This window comes from Onychomys torridus, chromosome 7 (assembly GCF_903995425.1).
Source record: "Onychomys torridus chromosome 7, mOncTor1.1, whole genome shotgun sequence".
In the NCBI taxonomy this organism is placed as follows: Eukaryota; Metazoa; Chordata; class Mammalia; order Rodentia; family Cricetidae; genus Onychomys; species Onychomys torridus.
The window spans coordinates 89,535,406-89,559,320 of record NC_050449.1 but is presented as its reverse complement, the minus strand read 5'-3'; the positions used below and the strand labels follow the sequence as shown (position 1 = coordinate 89,559,320).

General features: G+C 48.8%; 1 protein-coding gene across 5 annotated transcripts in view; it reads left to right on the top strand.

Moving 5' to 3' along the window:
- The first annotated feature begins 11,680 nt into the window (after nucleotides 1–11,680).
- Nucleotides 11,681–23,915, top strand: part of Pxylp1 (2-phosphoxylose phosphatase 1) — a 68,104-nt gene continuing 55,869 nt past the window's right edge. For 2 of the 5 annotated variants that reach the window (XM_036192668.1, XM_036192666.1), the window contains exons 1-2: nucleotides 11,681–12,176; nucleotides 19,932–20,066. The gene's annotated coding sequence lies outside the window, so the exon portion shown is untranslated. Of the gene's footprint in view, nucleotides 12,216–19,931; nucleotides 20,067–23,915 lie in introns of all 5 variants that reach the window. The other 3 variants (XM_036192665.1, XM_036192664.1, XM_036192667.1) reach the window with 2 other exon arrangements.

Sequence of the window (23,915 nt, the reverse complement as noted above, 5' to 3'; positions counted from 1 at the left end):
AATGACATAATTTCATTCTTATTTATTTCTAGATAAAACTCTGGATGTATCCATCCTATTTCCTTTGCCCTTCAGCTCTTGATGGACATGTGGGCCGATTCCATAACTCAGCTATTGTGAATATGACCTGTGCTGGTTAGTGTGTGTGTGTGTGTGTGTGTGTGTGTGTGTGTGTGTGTGTGTGTGTGTTTGACAATTTGACACAAGCGAGAGTCATCTGAGAAGAGGGGACCTCAGTGGAGAAAGTGCCTCCATCAGATTGGCCTGTGGGCATAAACAATTTCTTGATTGGGGATTGATATGGGAAGGGCCACCCCACTGTGGACAATGACACTCATGGTCAGGTAGTCCCCAGTTGTATAAAATAGCAGCTGAGCAAACCATGGAGATCGAGCCAGTAAGCCATTTTCTTCCATGGTTTCTGCCTCTGTTCCTGCCTTGAATGTCTGCCCTGACTTCCCTTCATGATGGACTGTAACTGAAATAAACCTTTTCCCGCTCAAATTTGTTTTTAGTCATGATTTTTTTTTTAAATCACAGAAACAGAAACACACTGGGACATGGCCATAATAAGTGAAATGTGTAAGCGCCTCTGTGATATGGTGGTTTAGTTGGGAATATTGTTATAGCTGGATCATATGGTAGTTCTGTTTTTAGAGTTTCGGGAAACCTCCATATGGGTTGCCATAGTGACTGGACTGATTTACATTCCCACAGTGTGTAAGGGTCCTCTCGTCTTCCGGTCCTCGCTAGCATCTGTTGTTTGTTTTCTTGACAACATTCTGCAGTAGTTTGAATGTAACTGGCTCCCATAATTTCATGGGGAGTGGCACTAATAGGAGGTGTGGCTTTGTTGGAATGGGTTTGGCCTTGTTAGAGGAAGTGAGTCACTGTGGGGGTGGGCTTTGAGGTTTCCTATGCTTAGGATACTGTCCAGTGTCTCAGTTGACTTCCTGTAGCCTGCAAGGTATAGGACTCCCAGCTACATCTCCAGCACCATGTCTGCCTGCACACACTGCGGTGTCCCCTGTCATGATGATAATGGACTGAAACTCTGAAATGGTAAGCAAGCCACCCCAATTAATGTTTTCATTTGTAAGAGTTGCCCTGGTCATGGTGTTTCTTCACAGCAATAGATACCCTAATTAATACACATGCCAGTGTGGGTAAGATCAGGACTCTCAATGTAGTTTTTGTTTGTTTTTACAATTTCTTTATTCTTTGAAATTTTTTTAAACCTTTCTAGAGCTTTATTGGGAGAGAGGGGGAGAGAGTAGAAGAGAGGGAGAGAGAGAAAAAGAGAGAGAGAGACAGAGACAGACAGAGAGGAAGAGAGACAGAGAGACCCGCAGAGGGCGGAAAGAGAGAAGGGGGGTCTTTGAAAAATTTATACATGTATACAATATATCTTGACCATACCCACTACTCAGCACACCTGTGTCCCAACTTCATATCCTCATTTTATAATTTTATATACTTATGTAAACTCACTGAGTCCAATTAATGATGCCCTGTCTCAAAAAACCAATAAATCAATAAATAAAAAATCGTGTCCTTTGGGTATTGGTCACAGTGATGAAAAGGCTATCACAAGAACAAAGTAAGTGTGTTTATAGCCTGAAGACTGCCCATCCCCAAAGAGACAGTGCCTACCAAGAATATATATATACACATATGCATATGCATGTATCTGTGTGTGTGTACCATAAACTCTGTCTCCTTGTTTATCGGTATGTCATAGCCCCACCTCTCTGTTCAACTTAGTCCAGATGAGAAACACACTGAACTTCCAGAGTACTGTGCTTTCTTCATCCAAGAACTCAGACCACAGATCCCAGTACGTGTGTGTGTGTGTGTGTGTGTGTGTGTGAGTCTTTCTTCATTCCCCCGATGCCCCAGTCAGGTCCATTCCTAGAGCCGTGAAAGGACATGATAAAGCATATATGTTGAAGACTGGTCCCTAGTAGGTGACGTTGTTGACATCTCCTAGGTGATTTGAGATTGAGTCAAGTTGATAATACAGATTAACAATCACCATAGGCATATGCTTATCTTTCTAAGAAACCCGACTCTTTTCCTGGCTGCTTATCCCATTTTATGATGCCATTATCAGTGGGAGGAATTCCCTTTACTTATATCCTCCCTGGCACTGGCGTGAATGGCATTTTTAATTTTAGCCGTTCTGGTAGGTAGATTGCAATATCTCATTATTGTTCTGGTTTGCATTTCATCAATGCTTAATGAGGGGAGTGTCTTCCCGTGTGCTTCTCTGCCATCTGTTTATCCTCCTTGATGAAGTGTCTACTCAACTGTGCTTTCTGTTGCATTGGCCTATTTACTGTGCTAATGAGTTCTAAGTATCCTTGTATGGTCTTCATCATGCATGTCTGTCAGATATAAATATATTCTTCAAGCCTGGGGCTTCCATTTTAAATTTATGCTAACGTGTTCTAAAGAAAAAAAAATACATTTTGTTGATTTTTTTTGATATGTGGATTCTCCATTTCCCTTTTAATCTAGGATTTTTAAAAATCCCCATTGATTTCTTCAATAATCCATTGAATATTTAAAACAGTATTGAGCCTCTAAATAGCTCAGTGGGTAAGATGCTTGCTGAGCAATCCTAATGACCCAAGTTCAAATCTTTTGAACCCACAAAAGGTTGGAAAGAAAGAACTAACTCCACAAAGTTGCCCTCTGACCTACACACACACACACACACATAATAATAATAATAATAATAATAATAATAATAATAATAATAACAAATGTGATTTTTAAACTGCACTGCTCTATTGTGGATTTTTTTTTAAACTGGGCAAAGATGTGTTACATTTGTTGATGCTGAGAAATAGCTGTTTAGACCATACTTCATATGGATTTAAGCCTAATGTTTGAGAAAACACACCCAACGTTTTAGCCATTGGTTATATTTTCCTGCTGAGTGTTTAGGACTATAGTGGCCAGGTGGCCAGAATTAATCACTTTCTTTTTACTGTTAAGGCCAGTGGAGGATGTGGTCCTTAGGACTCACTTGGGCTTCAGAGGAACCTTGGGCTTCCCCAGCCTGCCTTTAACCAGTTGTTCCATCTACATGAGGATGAGTCCATGGCCTTGCATGACTGTGGCTTCACTTCAAGACATGGAGGGACATTTTCCTCTGTGTTGACCTCTACTTTCTAGTCTTGGATAGACTTGGGATCTTTGTGGACTTCTTGAACACTTGCAGGACATTTTATAGCCGTCACACAGTCCTCTGGGACATGGTTGTCCTTGGAGAACAAGGGGAAAATATTCTCCCCTTTCAATCCCTCCAACCAATCAGTATAGGCTCCAAATATGGCTACTGAACACCCAGAAGGTCAACTACACCAGCCTGGTACTTTCAACTACTGTGTCATACTTAGATAAAGCTGGGACAAAATCCAAGCACTTTAAAATAAACATTGATTAGACATACATTTAAGCAGAGTCTTGCCAGCAACCTTGGATGTTTTAGTATCGCACATAAAGTCTCATCTTTCATATACCTTCATGTCACTTGCCCAGACCTTTGTAGCTTGCATCAAACTTTTCAGCTTTTTTCCATTCTGGGGGAAAAAAAAAAAAACATTTCAGGCACCATAATCTTAATAATCAACAAGGCCAGCTGTGATGGTGGTTTATAAGCAGGCACAGCTGGCATTGTGAGGTGGTGATTGGTTAGATTTGCAATGGTTCTCAACCTGTGTGTCGCAACCCTCTATCTCCAAAAACATTTACGTTACAGTTCGTAGTAATAGCAAAACTACAGTTATGAAGTAACAACGAAAATAACTTTATGCTTGGGATCACCACATGGGGAACTGTTACTAAAGGGTCACAACATTAGGAAGGTTGACAACCACTGGCTTAGAGGCTTAGAGGGTGCAATACCACCTTAAAACATAGGACAGTCAAACATCTCTGTGCCTTGCACAGTCCAGAGAATGGTGCACTTTTGGTTTTGAGTGAATGCAAGTAGCAGACAGAGAAAAGGCAGAAATGCACAGTAAAACATCATCCAGTTGATGTCTGCCACCTCCTGCCGAGCTCAGCTGACGAGGCCCTGTTCAAACTGTGGCACTGGAGTCCTTGGAAAGGGACGGTGTCAACCTTTCTTCCTTGGCCTGTCCGTGTCACTGTAAGTGGAAAAGCAATCAAACGTGAGGTGCCCAGGGCCTGGTGTGGAGATACGGAAGCCGATAGCAAATATGGAGCAAAGGAGTCTCTAGGAAGAAAAGAATATCTAATCTCAGTCAGGAAAGGAGGCTTGGGGCTGCCAGGCAGGAAGAGCAGGCATTAGTACCCACCACCGTCCATCCGCATCTCCAGCCTCCCATCCAACAGGCTGAATTCTCTGTGCCTCCAGCTGTGGGAGCTGCCCACTGGCAGCAGCTTGTCTAGCACCTGGCAATCCACCCTTTGGGTGCCAGTTGGCATCTGTGCTTTTCCATGTTCTTCCAGGGCTGAGGCAAATTCACAGAAGCTTTCCAAGTCCAGCCATTTCAGGGTCAGCTACCAAAGGGAGCTGACTAGTGTTGGAGGCACATAGCCAGGGAAACTCTTAAGTCTCCCAAAACCAGTAAGTGTATCGAGGCAAAATAATGTGTCAAGATCAGACCAAACCCAAACCTGTCTGACATACAAATGCATTGACCTTGTCACTGGCAAGAGAGTCCATGCTAGCGTCGCCTCTGGGTCTCCCATTTCCATGATTCTGTTAGGCATCCAGGAAGGTGGGAAAAAAAGGGGGTGTGGGGGGGGAGAAGAGGACTGGGACATGGAACAAGAAATTTTAGGAATGGAGGTGATTGCCTGAGGGGTCAGTGGTAGTAGGAAGTTTTATGTGTGCTGAAATCACTTGGTCATCTGCATTTTGGTGATGCTACTATCAAGATGGAGGTCAACTGATGTGGTTATTGCCATCTTGATGGCATCACTCACCAGGATGGCAGCCAAACCACATGGCTGTCTCCATCTTGGTGAGATCACTAGTTAAGATGGTGACAAAACAACATGGTTACTTTTTGATTATGATAAACTCAGATCCATGATAAAAAGGGCCCACCTCCATCAGGAAACAAGTCCCTATGGGATCCACCTGTCTCACAGATTAAATATGGACATTTGCCCCCTTTTCTTTAAAACAAACACCTGTGTTAGGTTAGCGTGGATCTAGGAGGAGATAGTCCATGTGGCTTTGGTATTTTGGACTCAACAAGAGCAAAGCAAATAAACAGAGGAAGGAATTCCAGAGTTTTCAACCTCCAAAAAGGGAGTCCATATGTCTTACCACAAATTGTAAATAGTGAATGCCAAGATCTGGTTTTGTTCTCTCCTCTCATAGATACAGGCAGTTGCTAGGAAAGGGAGCCCATGAAAGAAACAAAAGGAACGAAACCCATCGTGTACTTGATGCCCATAGGTGGCGCTGTTGCTCTGGGAACACATTAAGACAATGGGGGTGTGGCGTTGGTATCATTTTGTCCCACCCAAAGGTGGGATGGGCTGAGACCAGACTAATCTGTGGCCTTCTGTGTTGGCAGGATTTTTAGACCCTTATAAACCAACTTGTTGAAAGTAGTTAATCCTGATTTAAAACTTTCATAGGCTTGTGTGGTGCTTTTGAGTAACTAGAAAGGTAACTGCCAAGGCACCATACCGTCTACCGCAGTGTAGGTCCTAACCATACCAAGGGCATGTTTGCTCTCTCTTCCTCTAAACTCGATTGAAAGTGCCCCAGGTTCTCTAAGGGAACAGTGTGGAGAGGGCAAGAAGAGAGAATCCGTGTCCCGAGAGGGGAGTTGAGATCGACAGGGTGTTGAGTTTGGGTTTTGGAGGTCTCTCCCACATTGTTCAATCTCTCCTTAAAAACAGGAGTGGTGTGTATAGTTGGGGTTGGGGGAGCCTCTGGGCCAGCCAGAGGAATTGGTTCCGCTCTACCCAAAAGAACCTGCTACTCTTTTTTGCTAAATTGTTTCCCATCCTGGTTTCAAATAACCAATCAGAGAATCTCAGTCCCCATAATGAAGGGTTCCTTCACTCTGCCTTCCAAAGCTTAGTCAATCTCTGATGGACTTAGTGGCGTGGTGGCCTATGTTAGGTACTTCTGAGAACGAGCTTATCAGAAGCCACCAAAGAAAGACACCAACCTAGCTACGGATCAGGATTGTACAATTGCTTTATGAGTGACATGTACTTCCTTTCTTCTAGGGTGACTAGACAACCAAGGAGGACTTCGCTGTTCTTGGCCTTGTGCACAAGACTTACCTGGTCTCCTTGGTGTTTTCTTGGGGCCCTTTTTTCTGTTGTTGTAGAGAAACATTCACTCCTGGGATCATTACTGATCTAAAGGAGTATAGTTCACCTGGGAGCCAGGACAACATGGCATGGGACACTAAGGGATGGGATCCTAACACTCTCCCAGAGGGATCTGAAATCCAGGACGAGCCCTTATATCATTGGAAGAGAGTAATTTCCATGTGGCCCAAGGGAACACACAAAGGAAAGTCCCTCCAGCAAGGCGGTTTCTTTTTGCAAAAAGGAGTGTGTTAGAACACAAACTGAACTAGCAAAGAGGCTTGGCCAAGATGGCCTCTATCTTTTCATCCTAGCACGGGTGGCAACTGTTTCTCATCCCATTTGTGGGAGCTCAACTTCACCATGCCATGCGATTGGCCGGTAGAGCTCAGCAATGTCCAGGGGTTGGGCAGAGTCATGTCACAAATTGGAGAGGCTCAGGGAATAGGGACCCTTGTTGGGTTAACTACTTTTGACAGGGTGGTATGGTAGGGTGGAGTGGGGTGTGGGGTTCTCACTTTTCTAATAACATTGAAGCTACCAGAATTTATTTATTAATTTATTTTGGTTTTTCGAGACAGGGTTTCTCTGTAGCTTTGGAGCCTGTCCTGGACTAGCTCTGTAGACCAGGCTGGCCTCGAACTCACAGAAATCCACCTGCCTCTACCTCCCAAGTGCTGGGATTACAGGTGTGCACAACCACCGCCCGGCAATGCTATTAGAATTATCCATTAAGCTCTTTTTGTGTGACTCTGTTCCTGGGGGAGAAGTGATTTTTAAAAAACTTAAGGGAAGAAATTTTAAAGAACTTAAGGGGAGAAATGCTCATGGGCTCAGAAGTTTGAGGTTTCAGCCCATGGTTGGCTGGTTATTGTTTCTGGGTCACGACCAGGAGTGAAGGTCAGGGCAGAATCAGTTTGCTTACCTCATAGTGGCCAGGAAGCAAAGAGAAAAAGAACAGTCTGAGGAAAAGATATATCTTTCAAAGTCACACCTCAGCGACATGTTTTATTCAACTAAAGCCCACCTCCTTATAGCCCATTCGATTAGGAACTCATCAGTGGGTTTAATCATTGATAACATTAGACCCCTGTGATGTAATCACCTGTCAATACCAACTGGGGATGTGAGCCCTTTGTGGCAATACTTCCCAATCCAACCATGACACGCATGTTTCTGGTATACAGACCAAGGAAGGTGACAGGGATGCTATCCCATCGGACAGGGGACACTGGTGCAGCTCTGGACATGGGGGTCTGTGGTGCTTTACGAATCTAATGCAGTCACTGAATAAACAATCATACGTTCTGGTCTATTGCTCAGCAGAGAAGCCTGGGCTGGAGTCAAAGGATGTCAGAACACAACTTCAGCCAGTGCTCTTGTATATAATGACCTGGGCACACAGTGGCTTTGAATGCAGGTTGTAAAAAGTTTCGGCTCGCATTGCTTGGGTCCTCTGTAGAGCTGCTGCTGGGTTGCTTTACTTTTCTCTCATTCTAGAAGCCCTGGTGGTTCCATGAAAGGGCCTTGAAATGTCTAGAGGACCTGGATTCTAACCCTCACTACCTTAGTATCTCACTTTGTGGGTGACTTGGGGGCAAGCCTCTGCTCTTCTTTGGCCACAGACTTCTGCATGAATCGGCAAAGACTTTCAGTATTTTAATTTTGTTTGAGCTTCCATCTTGCTACTCTGGGCCCTAGGAGAAAGTCTGTATAGTCCTACTCAGGACCCTTTCTCACGGACCCTCAACTCCAGTGGCTAGAGTTCATGTCACCATCAACTGCGGAATCCCTGCCGGGTCCCTCATCTCTTCTCCTTCCTGACTTGCTTCTTCTTGTAAAATAAGAAGGCTGGACTCTTGGTCCCTCTATCCACTCACTCAGCATTTAGAAAGTGCTTACTCCATTCTAGGCACTGTTTTAGAGAAGAGGCTTGCCGCAGCCCTCGTCCTTTTATGATTTCTAAATGTGATTTGTGTGAGTTCCTCTAATGCTTGTTTCTTTTGTCCTTAGAAACATCTTTCTGTTAGGCTGAGTTTAGAGGACAAAAATGAATATTTAGATCTATGATTCATTGAATTACTCTAATTTTTTTGTGATTTTTTTTTTCTTGGCTCAAGGTCAGGTTCAGAGTCCTCTTTTTATTTTTATTTAATGTGGTTATTTTGTGTTCTGTTCTTCTAGATTTGACTTTATAATTAAATTTCACCCCGATAGATGGGAAAATGAGTTCGCCCTCCCTGGCTGCTGATCTCGGGAGTGGGAAGGGGCTTTTGTAATAAGCTTGTTGGGGTGGGGGAAGGGCTCACAGCCGGTAGTAGGGGAAAGAGTCGTGCATGCATAAATGAGAACAGACCACCCTGGAGCTGGGAGAGGACTGCCTGTCTGAAACACGGGCTTGTGGTAGGAAGGGCAGCTCTGCAGGCACCTAAGACAGGACCTTGAACCTTTTGCAAGATACTTATCTCTCCAAGGTGCTGGGGTTGCACATGTGGGGGAGACAGGACAATTTCCGTTTTAATATAAATATGTCAGTCAGTCTATAATGCTCTCTGCTATATGAATCGACAGCAATCTATCCTGAATAATTTCTAACTTAACCTTTATTTTTGAGCACTTAGTATCTCTCCAAATTCCTGTAGTAAGTGAACATCCTTGTTCTAACCACAGACACAAAACCCATGGTGAGGAGAATTTTGAAATAATATTGCTCATCTGAACATTTTGGTGGGCAGCACAGAACTATTTTGTGGGGTGAATAAATTTGGCCATAAGGCAGAATTGTGGACACTCCAGGCCTTTGCATTGTAGAAACTGGTTCAAATAAAGCAGCCTGTCTCTCTCCCTGGGAAGACACCCCCCGCCCCCACAAGGACATTTGTTATCTCAGGCCCTGCCCTAGACTAGGCACCCCATGGCAGTGGGGGGTGGCGGGGGAATGCACACCCAGAAAGCAGTCTTTATAAGTCCACAGACAAAGGAGGCTGTGCAAATATTTGCAGGCTTTGTGCTCCGGAGTTGAGATTGACATGAAGGTGATCATCTGCTGGTAGCTGCTGGAATTCAAGCAGGGGTGGTCAGGGCCAATGAGTGCCGCCATCTTCACAAGCTAGGCGAGCTCAGCCTTCGATGGCTGGTGAGTGTGGCAAGGACAAAAGAATCCACTGAAGGCCAAGCAGAGAGCTTGTGAGTCAGTGGTACCTTGCTTGCCACAGTTTGCTGCTCTGGCGATGAGCAATGATGATGGCAGCTACCGTTTTGCAGGAGTATGTGTGACACTGAGCGCTGGTGGCTTGTCCTAGTCGAGACTCTCTTGGTTGCCTGGTTGCCGGGGCCAGAGGAACAGAATTTCTGCTTCACTTGGAGGAAGGTAGAGGATATCTGGAACACGTACTTGGATAACCAGTGTTCTGTTGGTGTCCGGCGTGAGAGAAATCTGCTCCTCCATTCTGCTTGAGGGTATCTGGGAGCTACACTTTTTGGCACAGCCTTGACAGCGGTTAGCCAAGTGGTTCCAGCTGCCTCAGGCAGGTACCCCATTTCATCACCACAGAGGGAGGAGATTTAATGTGATTAGTGGGCTGTATATATTCCCCTGCAGGAACCTTCCCTTTTCCCTTCCCCCATAAACCCTTCCACCCTCCATCATCCCCAGGAAAGGAGGTGGGACGCTTCCTCCAGAATGGGGAGGTCGTCAAAGTCTTCAGGGACTAGAGGACGAAGGAAAGAGGCCAGCGATCCTGAGAGTGTGATGCCAAGGCGATCATGGCATCAGAACTTGGGATGCAGGATGGTGCGAAGATGGAAATCCCAAGTGCTTCGTGGAGGAAGATCATGCAAACAGATCCTGCGTCCGCTCCAGTCAGCACGCTTCCAGAATGCCACAGTCAAGTGGGACAGTGGCAAATTTCAGAGAGAAATGGCGCCTGAGTCCCCTCTCATCCCCTTGTGATGGGATTGGAGCTAGGAGTGCCCACATACTCCATGTGAAGGGTGAGAAGTAGCCAAGAGAGGGAGCCACCCCTATGGACTAGCGTGGTTCTGAGACAGGACTGACAGAGGGCCCAATCCTGAAGAACAAAGCCAGGCCTGAGGCTTGCCTGAGTGCTTGGTAGAGAGGCTGAGTTTGTGCTGGAAGCAGAGTTGTGAGCCTGGGTCTGCTGGAGCCTCTGGTGGTCCTGAAAGCCTAGTGGTCCCGAGAGAAAGCAAAGCTGAGACTCACAGTCCCTTTAGAGTCTAGGGTCAAGTTCCAGGCTTGCAGCTGACATGCCCCAAGCTTTTCGTTTCTGATTTTTTTGTTGGGTTGAGCTAGTGTGGTCAGGGCTGTCTGTCATTTGCAGTGCCCTGTGTGACTTGTGAAGGAGTGGAATTTGGAATTAGTACAGAACTGTCAGAGTCTGTGGAGGGAAGGAAAAGAATGTTGGGTAGGATGCTTGGATCGTGGAAGCCCTCGAGGGCCCGCCCAGATAGGATTTTTAAGGGGAGTGTGTGTGTGTGTGTGTGTGTGTGTGTGTGTGTGTGTGTGTGTGAGAGAGAGAGAGAGAGAGAGAGAGAGAGAGAGAGAGAGAGAGAGATTGAGATTTCATGTTTATGTATTGGGGAAAGCTGTCAATAGTATTCAAGGCATAAGCAGGCAGAGGGCGTGTTGCTTCTGGGTGACAATGTAAGGATAGCATTAACTAGTGTCCTCAGGCAAGTGCCCGCGGGCCATCAAGGCTTCCGATGAAGGCATTCCAGATGGCTGGACCACAGGGATAAGTGGAATTGAGACCAGGGAAGCAGAATCTAGCGAGACCTGCTGATTTGAGGTGGAAAATCGGAGGTCGATAGAAACATGGGTAACATATAAAGTGTTTGGATTTAGTTGTTACCGAAAGAGTTAGGGAAAGTCAAGCGACGCTCTCCCTCCGAACCACACCTCACAGGAAATAGCGGCTCCTCGAACCTGTTTTGCCCAGGGTCAGTTGAAAGAGGCACACAGGGGAGTCACAGTAGACCTGGAACTGACAACAAAAGCTTGACAATTGCCGTGGGTGAGGTCCCTCTCTCCAACTTTTGCCAAAAAAATGACCTACAAACCCCTGCTCATATAAAACTACGGGGCTGTTTTCAGATTCTGACAGCGTTACAGAACTAGTTGCTGCCCAGGTCTTCAGCAGCAGGCCCTGCGGCCATGCAGGAACTGCCCTCCGGAGATTGCACAGGTCGCGACCTCTCCAGGGTGCTTGCAGGCCTTTAGGGACAAAACTACAGCGCGGTCTAGAGTAGACACAGGCCGGATGTGGCCCGTGCCGGAAGAGAAGCGCGGGACAGGCGCGGGGTTGGAGATGGTTCGGAGCCTAGGATCTTGACAGTTTGACCCACGCGGCACCCGGGGAGCCACGCCGGCGACTAGATCTGCGGTGCGGGCTTAGGCACGCAGTCCCAAAGCACCCACGCCAGGGCCGGACGGGTCTAGGGCGGTATCCGGGGCCCTGGCTCCCTCCCTAAGTCCTGCGAAGGGAGGCGCACAGACCCTGTGCGCTCCGAGTGCGCGTGACGTCCACGTCCCGGGCTGCGCGGCCCGAGCCTGTCCGGATGGCCGTTTGGACACTCGGAGGCCGTGTCCACTTCCGAGGCCCTGGGCGCCCGGCGCCGCAGCTTGCGGGTCCTGCACAGCCGCCTGCGGGGCGGAGCTCCAGGGCGCACTGAGCGCCTCGGGCCGGGCAGGGGCGTGGCGGGCCCGGCAGGGGGCGCTGCGGATCCCAGCGCCCCGGCGGCCTGCGCGCGCGCCACCGTCGCCTGCACTCCCGCCAGGAGGAGCTGGCTGCCGTGGAGAACCCTCCGCGCAGCAACGGAGGCCGGGACCGTAGGCGGTGAGTGCGGCTCTCGGCGCTTCTGAGGCTCCCGGCTAGGTGGGCTTGGGTCTAGGGTCTCGGGTGGCGACCCCGGAGGGGTGTCCGCGATGCCGGGATCAGGAGGCAGGGGCGGGCTTCCAAGCAGCGGGTCTGAACCCCACCACCAAGCTCTTTCCCATATCTACGCGCTCCCCAGTTTCCACCTCTCCCCCATACCCTTCCCTGAGCCGGGGGTCCCCGCCCTCCAACCGACCTGCCTCCCCTTTCACAGCCCCGCGCCCTAGAAGCCTGCCTGCACACCCCCTTTCTCCAGCAAGTCCTCCCACGCCTACCTCCTCCCGGGTGCTTGTCGCCTGCCTCTCCCTTCCAGCTTTGCTCCTGCGGTCCCCGCCGCCACCCCAGCGGGCTCCCTTCCTACCCCCTTCCCCCTACCGCGCGATTGCAGCGGGAATCTGAGCTCTGGGGTCCCCCTTCTCCCGGCTGTCCTGAAGCTACGGTGTCCAGGTAAAAGGCAACCGCAACTTCACGTCCTGCCCCGGGGGTGGGGCTGCTGCTTCCCCGGCTACCTGCTGCCCGCGGCGCCGGAGCCCTGGGCCCAGCCGAAGGCCACTGGGCGCTTGCAGGTCAAGCTTGCTCAATGCTCTGCTTAGGACTGTGTGGTTACTTCGCTGCTTGCTTTTGCTTGGTGAACTTGGATAGGTTGCTGTTTCTAAAAAGAAGCCGGCTTTGTCACACACAAATATGGAGCAGGTTTTCTTTGCGTCTGCGGCTGGCTTTCAGTTGTACCTGTGAATGAAGAAGGATTAGCGATGCAGGGAGGAAAGGAGCCATATATATCCCAACTCTCACCCGCCTGGGCTCTGGAAAGCACAGGGGATTGTGACTGTCCTCTCCTGGGTGGCCCCTGTCTTATGGAAAGGCAAGGATGCTTTCTAAACATTCAACAGGTAAAACCAGTTACGAATTTGGAATCAGATCTGGTGTGGATAGGGAAGTGTGGGGTGAATGACCAAGAACGTCCAACCTGGAAGTGTCCCCCCACTTTAGGGACAGTTGTTGCTCTTTGCAGCAGGCCGGGGGTGGACACCAACTATGGAGTGGACAGTGCTGAGCCCAGCCTACCCTCTGGAACTGTCGGTCGGGCTTGGCGGCAGCCCCCTCCTCAGAGGTATTGGTGCCCTGTCCGGACATTTGTGGGAAGAAGATTTAAAGCAGATGGCTTGGAAAGCCTCTCGCTCCCCGGAGAGAGGTGGAGATGGCATGATGACAGCCTGAAAGCCAGTGTATGCATTCACCCCTTCCCTTCTGGGGTCTTTCATTAAATCTTAGATTAAATTAATTGCCTGTTCAGAAAAGGAACATGTAAAGGGTAGTTCTCTTTTAGGATTGGCTCTTGGCCAGCCCACCGTCACAGATACCTTGGGAGGCTGCAAATGAGTACTGGTGATGGAGTGGACCACCTGGAGCAGAGCGCTCTAAACTGTCAAACTGCCCTGTCTGTATCCCTGTGTTTTGATTTGGTGGCTCCATTATTAATTCAATATTCCTTTGCCACTGAATAGATAACCAGCCAAAGACACAGTGGGGCTCAGTAGGCCCCTTCTGAATGTTCACAACTTCTCCTTGTTCTCACAGTGATAAGTTGTTGTCAGGAGTTCATCTGGCCAGGGGTGGACATGTCCTTGTGACCTTAGGACCTGGCCAGGTGCCCCCTGCCTGGTACTCAGTGTTTGTTAAAAAAAAAAAAATTGGGTGCATGCTTTTGTTTAGGCCCAGCATTCCAGAGACAGAGGCAGGTGGATCTCTGTGAGTTCAAGGCCAGCCTGGGCTACAGAGTGAGTTCCAGGACAGGCAGGGTGTTTACACAGAGAAACCCCGTCTTGAAAAGTCAAGGAAAAAAAAGATCCCCTTCTTGCATCAGCCTTGAGTCCACAGCTCTAGCTTTCCACTGCAGTTTTCAAAACTCTCCCATCAACAGATCTGTTCAAGTCTTTCTTGCTATAAAAGGCAGATTCACTGTGTGTTGGTGGGACAGGGGATGTGAAGGGGCAGAGAGGGGACAGAAAGTTCAGCTTCTAAGTCAGGCTCTGACAGCTGGTCCTATCCCTCAGTGGAAACAGCAGACTTTTAAGGAAGGAAATATCTTCCTCCCAGAGGTGGGAGTGGGGGGGTGATGGGCACTCTGGGATGCCCTGAGTCTGCCACTGAGGCTTATCCTGCAGGCCCTGGGCTGTGGCTTTGGCTTCTTCATATTATTCTTTTTTTTTTTTTAACTGCTTTTAAGGAGACAGAGAAGAAGACATGAGTGGAGAACTTGAAGACAGAGAACTGGGAGAGATAAGGAGGATTTTTTTTTTTTTTTTTTAGCTGAGGATCGAACCCAGGGCCTTGCGCTTGCTAGGCAAGCGCTCTACCACTGAGCTAAATCCCCAACCCCTTATATTATTCTTACTTGTGTGTTGATTTATTCCAGCTGACCTGGAACTCTATGTAGACTAGGCTGGCCTCTAACTCATACAGATCCACCTACCTCTGTGCCCCAAGTGCTGGGATTAAATACCTGCATCATCATGTCTGGTGGCCCTGGCTTCTTGGACGTCCCCCATATCTGCCTGCTGATGGAGCAAGCTGCTGGGGAGATCGGGTCCCTTGCAGAGCCTCACCTGCCACTTCAGGTTGTGATGATCTCACTCTAGTGGGTGCTGTTCACTCCAGAACTGGTGGCCTAGGAGTGGTCCTTTGTGCACATTTCTGGCGAGGTTTTTTGTTTGTTTGTTTTGTTTCTTATGGTTTTGCTGCGGGCTGGGACTCCAGTGTTGGGGGATGTGCTTTGGTCTGTCAGGGGTGGCTTTGCCCTAGGCAGAGAACACAAAGTTCAGCTCTGGTGTTCATGTGATAGGCGGATTTGAGGAAGAGTACATCTAGAGCCTGGACTGCAAGGGCTCTGTCCTCTTTGCTTGGGAACAGCTAGAATTCAGAGTACTACCTGGCTGTCGTTAGCTTATCTTTCTCACCCAGACTGCCTCTGTCTTCAGGTTTGGCTCTTACCCAGAATTCCTGCAGCTGGTAAAAATCTGTTTTCTAGAAGAGGTGTAATTAATGCCTGCAGTTTGTGAGTGAGAGGGAGAGAGAAAGAGAGCTGCTGCTATGTGGAGGGGGCAAGAGGGGGCAGGAGGGGGCAGGAGGGGGCAGGAGAGGCGATGGGACAGTAGCAGAGTCCTGAAGTCCAGTAAAGGGATTTCAGCTCCAAGCCCTATCCCAGACGGGACTCTGGTTGGTAGGTAAGAAATGTGCCGGCATTCTGGTGTAGGGGTTACCACTACAAGCAAAGTCACTGAGATTTAAAAAAAAAAAAAAAAAAGATCCAATGATGTAAAGAAAGCTGTGCTGGGCTCACTGTTCTGGTTCTTAGAAGGCCTGGGAAGCCATCTAAGAAATGGACATGGCCAGATGGGAAAACAGGTGGCTGCTGTAAGCTTTTATGTTGGGAGTATGCCCCTGGGGATGTGGTCCACTGAGCGAGGTTGGTCTGCAGTCTGGCCTGGGGGAGTCACCTCACTCCAGAGACGCTGTGGGATTTGTCTAGAAGAGCACCTGCCTTCAAAGGAGAAAATAGCCTTCTAATAGGAGGGAGGTGGCCTCCCAGGCATCCATCTTGGACCTGCCAGGCAGCCTTGGACCTGACTGGTACACAGGGGTCCAGTGGTACCTGTCAGCCCGGAAGGAGGCACCTGTGAACCAAGGATGCGCCGCAGGGCCTGCTCGGGATCCAGGAGACAAGAGAGCCCCCCCTCACCAAACCAGAATCTATTCTGTGTTCACCCTTCATCCTTACTTAGAACCTGAGGCCTCTCTAACCCATCTCAGATGGGGAGGCCTCTGACTTTGGCCGAAGTCCAATCTCTTATGAAGGGAGGGACAAACCCAGTAGTATGGAAGAATTTAACATTAAAAACCACGCACGCATGCACGCACGCATGCACGCACACACGCACACACGCCCTTGAGTGAGCTTAGTGGGGTAGATCCTGTAACAAAGAGTCAGCCTCTATTGCTTCCTTTCGGATAGAACACCCCTCCACACAAGCATTTCATCCATGGGTGAATTCCTCCATTCCTTTCCCCATTGGACGCTGGTGGCCCCTATACAGTGTCAGGAGCTCTGAGTTGGAGGAGAGTTTGGGAGGACTCAGATATCTAAGAACAGGTGGGAACCAGGGGTACCCCTAAAGTAGAACACAGTCTTCAGTTCCTGGGGAAAATTCCCCGCTTCTGGAGTTTTAGGACTTGGAATATTCTCCGGCCCTTTCTTCGGCACCTGCCAGGTGGTAGGGAACCATAGACACTTAGAAACTCATTTATTACTTGCGGTCACCTCCCCATCGTACGCACTCACGTTTCTGTTTGCAAGGCACCTTGTTGTCATCTCCCTGTCACCCTCTGTCATGATGTGTGGCCAACAGTGCCAGGCCTTGAAAAAACAGACTAAGAGCCGGATTCCTGTACTTGGTTTTGACCTCCCCCTCCCCTTCACCTTTGCTTGTGGGGAAAGGGCATCATTTATATCCCATTTACACAGAGTTTGAATGCTGTTTACCCTCCACCCCCTTTGATTTTTAGAGACCTGTCTTTCCAAAGAAGGAACGGCAGCTTGCTTCCCTAAGCTGACCTCATTCTTTGATCCAGCCCTGACCTTTAGAGAGACAATGTTATTAGCTTGAGCATTTTAACTATAAAATAAAATGAGTATCTTACTAATTTTATTATTTGCAAACACAAGAGTCTGGAGATAGAATACAAATACTGTTAAGTCTTTGCTTCTAAAATCAGAGTTGAGTCTCGCTAAAGTCATTGAAGTTTAGCAGAATTGTTGAGAAGCTTAGAAGTAAACTTGTGTGCTTTAAATGTTACTACTAAAGTGTAGGGAGATATACATTTGAACTGCCTTAAAAATATAGACCAAAAAAAAATTAGACATTTGGGCAAGTACAGAAGTTTTTATACAAATAGGCCTCTATTTGTATGTCCACAATCTCATTAGGACCCCGGAGAGTCTGATATGTGTTGAAATGGGGTGTGATGGTTAGTTTTGATTGTCAAGTTGACAGGATCTAGAAGCCTAAGAGACAAGCATCTGGGCATCCCAGTGTGGGATTATTAGATGATCTTAGCTGACCTGGGAAGACCCACTTCATGTGCAGTGCGGCTGTATAGGCTGGGGTCCTGGACTGAACACTAATGTCCACAGCCCCCTGCTTCTGACACCACGATAGACTGCATCTCCTGGGCCAGTAGGCCCACATGCACCCTCTCCCCTTAAATTGCGTCTTGTCAAGTATTTGGTCAGAGCAAGGGAGAGTAATAAATACAGGAGGCAGGGACTCAGGGTGGTTAAAAGGCTTCCTCCCCTTAGAACTGAGCGGGGTGGCAATCGCACGCACACGCGCACACGTGCGCACACACACACACACACACACACACACACACACACACACACAAAGTCTTCCCTTAGAATTCAGCTCTCTTCGCAGAGAATACTTTATTGATTTGACTAATCTTGCTACAGTTGCTGGAGAATCAGCTGTGATTTACACAGCCATTTGGAGATGGCAGGTGGCCGCTTATTTGAGGTGTAAGTGGGTTTTGGCTTTCCTCAGGCCCTTCTGCAAGACAGACAAAACAGCCTATGTACAGTTAACTTCCTGGAAAAACTGCCCACATTTGTGGCTGTCAGATTCTCCGTGGATGACTTCCTTCTCCTTGAGGACCAGGATCTGGTTGTGGAATTCAGCACAGTGCACTGGGCAGGAGTGGAGGAGACTCCAAGCCCAGAGTGGCTTTGAACCCTGGGTGTGCCCTCATTAACCTTGAATCCTTGAGTAAGCTATTTAACTTTTGTGCCTCAGTTTCCCTATTCATAAAATTGAGGTGATGAGAATGCCTACTTTGTTGTATTATGGAGCTTTGATAATATATATGCCAAGGGTCCAGTACACGATACTTAATGAGTATTAACTGTTGTTGCTGTTCATTCACTGTTTTAGGTGCCGGCTGACTATGTTTAGGTGATGGATATAGAAATAACGTTTAAAATATTTAAGTGGGTGCTGGGGATTGAACTCGGGGCCTCATGCGTGCTAGGTAAGCATTCTTCCACTGAGCTATACCCCTTGCCCAAGAGGATAAATATAGGATAATGGACAAAATATGTATGTCTGAATGGAACAAAGGTTGTGTTCACTATTGATCACTAGTGAAGAACTAGTATGGCAATGAAGAGCCGTCTCAGGCTCTTACCTGGCTCATGACCACCTGTCATGGCTATGAGCAGCTGAGTGATTAGGATGGAAAAGGGAGAGGCTGGTGATCTGCAGCTGGTATACGCTGGTGTCATGTGATGACCTTGCCAGCTGTTTAAATAAACTAAAAACTCATTTTGATTGCCCTGTGTCTGACACAGGCTTGTGGTTAATATTTTAACTCATTTTTAGATGCATGTCATTAGTGAGACGTGGGACAAGAGACCTTTAAGCCCAGTATTTGCTCACTTACTAGTATTTCCAGTATTTTTCTTGCCCCCGTTGACAGACTGCTATCCCTACTCCTGTTTCAGATTGGCTCGTCAGCTGCCCTAGAAGCCTCCAAACCAGTGGAGACCCACTGCCAGAGCCAAGCTTTCTTAACCTGACAAACTGTTGATAGGTTTGGGTTTAGGGACTGCTCCATCCTGCTCAGGCTGCAGCTGGCCTGTATCCTCTGGGCCTTGCCAGAGCTGACGCGGGACCTGCGGATACGGGCCGCGCACTGGGAAACTGCTGATGACTCTTGAGGAATCTCTGCTTCCTAGATGGCTCTGAGTGTGGTTAGCGCACCTTCTACGCTGCGAAACTGGTAACCTATCTCTTCCCGAGCAGCCTGTTTGTTTCTGTTCTTTTTTAAACTGCTTAAATTTGGAATGAATTAGGTTTTGTCTGAAAAAAAAAAAAAGATCTTGCCTCATACTTGCACAGCAGAAATGGCAAATGATTTCATTCATGTCCGGAGAATTGAGTTAAAAAGGAGCACCTTCTCTGGCCTGGAGCCCTGACTTCTCTAGTCTCCCTCTTGGTCTCCCAGCTGGGTCCTCTTTTGCCGCCATTCTGTCTGTCTCTATCCCAGTTCTTAATGGAAACTCAGACCTGAAAAAAAATCAAAGCTTGGACATTAATGATCCAAGGTCACGGCCTAGAGGGTTCATTTTTTTGGCTTTGTCGTCAAGCTGAAAAATGACTGACTTCTAGAGAAAGTATACTTTAGAAGCTGACTAATGCAGCAGGCAGAAGGAGCCCGGCTCCCCCCTCGCCCCCCTGTCTCCGGCGTTTGGCGTTTCTGAGTTCACGGCATCTGAGTTTTGATTTTTTCCTCTTGTGCATTCTTGATCTAATGGCTGATGATTATCCTGGAGCAGCTGCATTAATTGATGGTGTTTAACGACTGCTTACAGGGGGTAATTGCAGTCGGCTCAGCTAAGGATGGTGCATTCTTTTTACTCGCTCTCAGCCTGGCAAGTCCCAACACTGGGTGCAGGATGCCAGTAAGGAGTTGAGAACTTCTCCCCTTGGTCCCAGTCCACTGCCCCGTGCTCACGGCCCCCCAGGACATTGTGTACTCTCAGCATCTGTCCTTCATATATGCACATTGACTGCCCAGGGGCCCGTCTCCCCAAGATGTCCAGGGAGTGGAGAGCGGCGCAGGCTGCGCCCAGCACATCTCAGAGGCTTTCACTCTTCACAGGCTGTCAGGAAAGAGAGCTCAGTACAAACCGAGTGACTAGGTGGCGAGTGCTGTGAAGCATGCTTTGATGAGGGTCCTTGACAGCGAGCAGTACACGGAATCCTGCCTCAGTGGTCTACAGAATCGCGCCTGAAGGTAGGAGGCCGCTGTCTGCAGCAGCTGCTGGGCCGCTTCTGTTCTCATGCCCCGCCCCCCCTCTTCAGTTTATTGCAGGCTACAAGGTCGGGTTCATCTGCAACATCTTTCTTCCCTTCTTTCTTTCTTCTTGCACATCTGCTGAGCACTGCTGCTCACTCAGATCCAAGCCCCTCAGCCTCAGGGGATGGCTGGCAAGGAACCTGAAGTGGGCCTGAGTGTTGATGTGGAAGGGTATGGCCCTGGGTGCTGAGGTTGCTCAGTACTGGGTGAATCACCCATCCTTGGGAACATTGTCAGCTTCAGAAAGGAGGAGGGACCAGCCACATTTGGTAACTTTTATCAGGAAAGCAGACATTTTTCCTGAGGGCCCCAGCAGCCTTCCCTGACACTTGATGGCCAGGAATTGATCACATGGTTGCTCCCAGTTAAAGGGGTTGTGTGGATATTTAGCAGGGCACACTGAAGAAAGTTCATGTTAACACAAATCAGATACCTTTCATGGCTCCAGAGTGATAGGAGTATACTTTTTCTTCTGGTTTTTTGAGACAAGGTTTCTCTGTGCAGCTTTGGAGCCTGTCCCACAACTCATTCGGTAGACCAGGCTGGCCTTGAACTCACAGAGATCCTTCTGCCTCTGCCTCCTGAGTACTGGAACTAAGGCGTGCGCCACCACCGCCTGGCTTAGGAATATACTTTTTGTACACAGGAGTCCAACACTGGCTGTTCCTGATGCTGAGGTGACTCTCCTCAAGGAGGAGACTTAGGGACCCATGTTCTCTAGGCAGCCACGCCCATTTGGACTAATCAGCCATACAGGTAGGACCTCGGAGGGCAGTGCTGCAGTGTTTTATGGGTCAGGGTCAGGGTGAACTACTGCCTCTAGCTTTCCAATGGCTAGGGTTCAGCCCCAGAACTTGCATGCTTTCTGCAAGGAAGGCTGGTAAGTGTTGTCTGCTGCATACCTAGGAGGACGGGGACATGGTTTCTGATTAGCTACAGTCTTTGCGATACTGTCTCCTCCAAAGTGGAGACTGTTAGCAAGGAAGAAGCAATGACTATTGAGGGGCTTTTGGGGGGGCTTTCCATGGAAGGGAAGGTGCCAGGAAGGCTCCAGCTGGAAGTGAGGTCTGTCTCAGGAGATGTCTGTTTAAATCGCTGCTTCTTTGCCTCCGTTAGGTGACTGGGGTGAATGGAAGGTCCTTGTTCTTCCTGTTCCTTGGCCCATGCCATGTTCTCAGCCTGGTGGGATAGCTCCTGGTCGATTGATCTCGGTAGTTGGAGGTTACCCCTGAGGAGATGACCTCCAGTTCCCCAGGACCAGAGGAGCCTGGGAATGCTCTTTGCCCTTGAGCCCACCCAGCATTCCAAGGTTTACTTCTAAAGCCCACCTGTAGCCCACACCTGGACACAGCGAAGAGTGGCCTTCAATTCCCACTCTTAATTATTGAGAAATATCTCCCCACTATTTGCTGCTCGTGTCCGTCAGGAAACACAACTTTGGTGAGAAGTGACTGATGTATTGGCTTTTGGCGGTTTCTCCAGTTTGTTGTGAGTTACTGTGACAGGTATTTTTCTAGCCACAGTGTTCTTCCCAGTGCTCCGGTCTCCCTTCCCTTCCTTCCCTCACTAAGTACTAAGGCCAGGGAGGGATTTGACAGATCTAACATTGATGGGCACGGTAGGAGGGCTGGCTCTGGGCACTGAGGTTGCCCAGTATTGAAGGATGTCACCTTAGGCTTAGGGAAGCCATCTGAGGAAGGGGACATCCACACTGAGTTTAAGGATGGTCAGGCATAAACCAAGTCAAGAAGATGTCATGGCCAAGACAGTGACATGGGCCCAGACACTCAAGTTACATAAAGGACTGCTTGAGGTTCTTGTAGTCCAGTGTGCCAAAGTGGGGGTGGGGCAGCCGGGCCATCAGCACCTGAGGTGGCAGGAGGCAGTGCCTAGGACAGGTGGAGGGCTCAGCCCCAGTACGTAGCACGCAGGACCTGGCTGTGAGGTGGTGGCGCTGTGGAGAGTTCAGGTCCAAGTTGGAGCAGGGTTTGGCTGCTGTTCTGAATTCTGCTCTGGAGAGATTGTTGTTGGAGACAGAGGAAGATGTGAGCTCCGTCGCTTTGTGCCATTACCTCTCATGCCCTGTCCCTCTGTCTCCGGTTCCCGGCTGGTCCTTTGCCCAGGCATTACTCAGGTTGTAAAAATAGGGTCTGGCACCAAAGCGACAGTGAGAAGTCGGTGAGGAAAACTGGGGATGTCATCACCTATCAGGACGCTTAACCTGTGAGGGTTTGGATGCAGGGCTTTCCTAGAGCTCTGGGGATGAGGTTCTAACGTTGACACTTCGTTCTCCTGGGTGCCTACTGGTTCTCTGTGCCACTTTACTCAGATGTGATCTGGTTATGGTTAATAGCTACCCCAACCTCAGGCTCATAACCGCACACTCCCTCCAAAACCCACCAGATGGGCTTCACCTTGCCACTTGCCGGCTTGGTCTGAGAAGCTGGGGCCATTAGCTGCCACCCGGCATTCTTCCAGGTGCCTCCACCACCCACATGTGTGTGAGACTCTCGTCTGCCAGGCAGGTGTGTGGTCAGCTCAGACTGGGGAGGTTGGGCCCTCAGCCGTACCGCCAGCATAGCTTTGCACTGAGTCTCCTTAGGGAACTAAGGGCTGATCTGAGCTGTCAGCTGCCCTCATTGTGATGGATGGATGGCCCCAAGGGCAGTTGCCTCCCCTCTCCCTCCCATCCTCGTTTATTGCTGCCCATTTGATGGGGGGTGGGGCAGAGAGCAGCGGTCACACAGCTGAATGAACAGCTCTTTCCCCTTTGCCTCAAGGGAGGTTGATGTGACTCCATAGATGAGTCTCTGGCCTGGGGTTCAGAGTCTATGATAAAGGCAGAGGTTGTCGCTGTCCTCCTGGCACTGTGGGGTGCATCGTAGCTAGCCACCCCTGCACTAGCCCTAGGCACGGAATGCCCATTCTGGAGAGCTAGAGCTCCTCCAAGGCAGGGATTTGAGCTGCTTTGGCCCACTAATCTCCATTTCTGCACCTTTAATCGGCAGGGCGCAGCTGCTCAGTAAGTAGGTATTGTGTGACTGAGTGAGATCCCCACTGTGGGGAGAGCCCACTGCAGCCCATAAAGATGCGCACGAGTGTGGAGGGGTCAGAGCCTGGAGCTGTGTCTTGGTGACGGAAGCTCACCGTCCCTGTGTCCCTACTTGGATAGAGGATAGAGGGCCCAGAAGACCGTTGGGGTACTCAGTGTAAGCCACAGCAGCTCTGCTGTTGTCTGACTTAGGCCTCCCCGCTTCCTTACAGTTTGCAGGCCACTGGTTGCTTTTTTTGTAATTCATGATGTGCCTGCCTTTGAGATCTTGCTTAATTGTGTTGTTTTTAAAAAATAGGCAAATAATTTAAGTAAATTTACAGCATCCCCCCCCTTTAAGTTTTAAAAGCAATACATGTTTATTGTTATTTTATTACTATTATTTTGATTGGAAGCTAGGTATGCCTGTAAATCCCAGCACTTGGGGGGCTGAGGCAGGCGGATTACAAATTTGAAAAGCAATGAGAGAGAGGAAGAGAGAAAGTGGAGCAGTTATGAGGAGAATGTTCTCTAGGATTGCTGCCATCTTCTTCAGGAGTCTGTGAAGCCAGGCTTCCGTTTGCAGTGTGTTGTTAAAGAAAACTGAAATTAGCTGGGCGGTGATGGCGCACGCCTTTGATCCCAGCACTCGGGAGGTAGAGCCAGGTGGATCTCTATGAGTTCGAGGCCAGCCTGGTCTACCAAGTGAGATCCAGGAAAGGCGCAAAGCTACACAGAGAAACCCTGTCTTGAAA